Source organism: Arachis ipaensis, chromosome B03 (assembly GCF_000816755.2).
Source record: "Arachis ipaensis cultivar K30076 chromosome B03, Araip1.1, whole genome shotgun sequence".
NCBI lineage: Eukaryota > Viridiplantae > Streptophyta > Magnoliopsida > Fabales > Fabaceae > Arachis > Arachis ipaensis.
Window position 1 is genome coordinate 126723013 of NC_029787.2, and position 4124 is coordinate 126727136.

Sequence of the window (4124 nt, forward strand, 5' to 3'; positions counted from 1 at the left end):
TTGTAAAACATATTTTTAAATTTTTGGACTTTAGTAGGTATTAGGATTTTTTTAAAATAAATAAATTAAATTATTTTAAAATTATTTATATTTTAACAAAATAGGTATACATATATTTTGTATATGTTCAGTTGCTTGGATCCTGAACGGATCGGATGCAGTAGAGATTAAGAGATGGTGGGGTGACTGGCTCTGGCTCACCTTCGCGCGTTGGGCCTCCTGGGTTGTTGAGAAGAAGAAGAGGTCGGGGTGTGAGGTCCTGCCAAATAGCAATTTGGTGTAGAGGAGGGACCACCTGCAAAAGAACTCTAATGCTCAAATCAGTATCCGTATAAAAGCGACAGTTAGGATAAAGGGTAGGGGGGAGGGGTAGGGCCCTCCCCTTATATAATCTGTACTAAGGCGGATCCCACAGGGATAGACTCACCTTTTAAGAAGTTTCCTTCCCAGTTGTCACGTGCCTCGTACGGGGAGGTGATATTCGGGTCACCACCCAACTCGGGGTCGTGCAAGGCCATCGGGTCGTGCAAGGACATCGGGTCGGCCGACCCTTCAGGTCCAGGTGATAGACTAGATGGGTTGGGTCAGACCAGTATACAATATAAATGAAATAAGTAAAAATAATATTACTTATCTCGTTTACAATATAAGTGAAATATATGAATATTTATTTCATTTATAATGATAAAAAAATAGGGTCATTTGAACAATTAAAAAAATTATTTACAGTATAATTTTAATTGATTTAAAAAGTAAATTCAATAAATTTATTATTTGTATTATATTAATTTGATTTTTATTTCAATCTAATAATTTATTTTTTCTAATAGTTGTGATTTTCATTTATCAATTTAAGTTTATTTATTAATCCAATCAGATTCAATTTAATTACCAAAATAATAAACCTGATTTGCATCGGCCCTAAAATATTTACAAATTAATTTTGTATTTGAAATCACGTTTTGTATGTTATTTAATTTTGGATAAACTATTATTTTTATCCACTAATATTCGAAACAATAACAAACTTAATTAAAAAAATAAAAATAATTTTATACTCATAAAAGATGAATTTCGATTAACAAAAATATATAAATCCTAAAAAATTATCTAAAATTTTTAAATTATTCCTTTTAACTTAATTTATTTTATGTTTTTGTTTCAATTGTTAGTTAGAATACTCAACCACAAATGGAAAGTAAAGTTGAAAGTTCAACGAAACAAACTAGTTGAGCCGACCAAACCACAAGAAACCTAATAAGAGGCACTCCAAACTTACAGACCAACACCCATAAACACCAAAACAAACAACCCCCTCCTAACCAAACACAACAAAATCCAAGATTCCAAAACACAATGTTATGTTGCTATTTGTTTTTTTTTTTTTTTTTTTTTTTTCTCTTTGCCTTCTTCGGGTCTTTTTTTAGATTACACTATCATCTATTTTGATATTTTCTTTTTTAGTCCTTCTTTATATAAAAATCTACCACACTTTTTTTATCATTATATTATAAATCGAGTTCAGCGCTAAATTTTTAGGTTTTTCTTACTTTCTCCTCTGATTTATTTATGTCACTTTTATCATTTGTTTTGGAGTCATCTATATCATCTTTTTTTTTTTCAATTCTCTGAGACGAGAATTCTATGAGAAATAATTTGAGTGATAGTAGTGAGAAGTATTAAAAACTAAGGATAGAATAGATTAAGTTAGGAAAAATAAATTAAAAATTTTGAATAATTATTTAGAAATAAAATATTTTTGTCAACTGATATCCTTTTTTTTTAAGTACAAAGTTATTTTTATTTTTTCGTAAATAAATGTACCTACATTCTGAATATATTTTTTTCAATAAAAATAATAATTTTACTTTTAATTTTAATAGTAGTCAATTAAATTTTAATCAACCGTCATTTTTCTAAAAAGTAATATTGGCGGTGGATTGCAAAAGAGTAACGGACTGAATAAATGCACTTTAAAAGCAGCCAAAGCCATTAAGCAATGGTGATAATAATGTTTTACCATAACTTTGTGGTACTAAACTGCTTGACATTATGAGATATGTTTCCTAACCAAAACGGTTTTACCTACCAGATGGACCATTCCATTCCATGCATCCAACGTGCACGAGTCGAAACACCCTTATCCAGCATCTAATTTGAATCTGAAATATAATGGTGGACCCCCAAACATGGCATAACATAAGATGATAAATAAAACTATACAAAATGACCACCGAATATATAAATGGTTTCTTCTTCTTGTCCTTGACACCTAAATCTCCCGCCTAAAATACATTTGTTGATTTAACTATTCAATTATCTAAATAGGCTTCAATCTTTATATATATTTATTATTTATTTATAAAAAAAATTAATAAATTCGGATCTTAAAAAACAAATAATTAAATGAGTAAACTAAATATGTTTTTTGTTTCCATTTAGTTCTAGCTATAATAATAATACTTAATTAGTATATTATTCTAGGTGAAAAATAATGATACCCACTTCAAAAGTTTAAGGTACATACACGTCCATTTAATTAATTAATTAATTATAATACATAAGAATGTGAATGACATAAAGAAACAAGTGCTTTTAGTTAGGAGATGAGAGGACGAATCCGGATGAACAAATATATAATCCAAGAAATTAATAAAATAAACTAATTAGTTAGGTATAATAAAATTGGCGAAGTGATGGGAAATAGCAGTATATGGAATGAAGTCGGTGACATTGAAGCCCCACAAAGAAGCTCTAGCCTAGAAAGATGACCCAATGTGGAACCCTTTATTTTTGGAAAAGCTTAATTTGCTTATTTTATTCACTGCATGGCCCTTTAGTTTTTGAAATTTGATATGAAATATCAAATATATAGAAAGACATTTCACATGACTATATGTACCAATCTCAATGGATAGGCAGCTATTAAAATAAAATTCATTTAAAATTTTAAAATATTAAAATTAAATTAAAATTTTATCCAAATTTAAAAATTAAAATAATACTTTATTCAACGTAAATTTATTTGTCATTTTGCAGCTATTCATTTTTAATATGTAAGTTACTCTTTGTTTCTCTCTCCTTGTCCCGGCTTGATCCTATATATAATTATATATAGAATCCTCTAGATATAGCTTCCTGCTTAATTTATCTATTCTTCATGGTAATAGGGCCGTTAAAATGGGTTAAATTTATTGGACCAACTTATTTATCTATTTAAATAAACAAATTTTGCTTTTAAAATTAAGTTTGTTTAGATTTTGGGTTAAACGGACTGAACCCGATTAACCCGAAAAAAAAAATGATGAGTTAAACGGGTTAGCACGCGGGTTAAATGGGTGGTCTGTTTATTTTTTTTTACATTTAAAAAAAAACAGCATTTTAAGTTGATATTTCTTTCAATTCGACCTATCAACTAAAAAAATATTATTTTTAAAAGTTTTTGACCTAAAAATGATATTTTTTGTCAAAATATTTTTTAAAAAATAAAATAAAATGATAACGAACTGACCCGTTTAATCATCGAATTGACCATAAACGGTCCAAACTAAAAAATTTTGGCCCATAAATAAAATAAACTTAAAGAAACCAATCCATTTAATCCACAAATTTAACAAATCAGGTCTAAATGGATCAGACCGACCCATTTGACAGCCCTACATGCTAATATTAATTCACGAGTTAGTGGATAATAGCTAGAGAGGTGACAAAGTTGATTTTGTTTGAAACGCGTTGATGATATTGATTTAAATATTGGACCCCTTGATTGGTATATATATATATATCCACAGTATCTTTTAATCCAAAAAAATTAATAATTAATTTGTTATAAATCTAAACTTTACTTAGATTAATAAGTTGCTGCATTTATGCAATATCCCTTAATTAGTATATTTGATGACTTCTAATATCATATCATCATAGTTATTTAATAGGAAAAGCTTGATAAATGGATAATAAATCGTCTGATTTTTAAAAATAGTTATATCATATCATCATAGAGGGATAATTTGTATATTTATTTTTCTTAATTAAGAGTTAATTTATTTAATAAAAACTGACATAGACATGGGACACGATACGAGATATGTCGAGACATAAATTTTAAAATTTTTAAGACACAT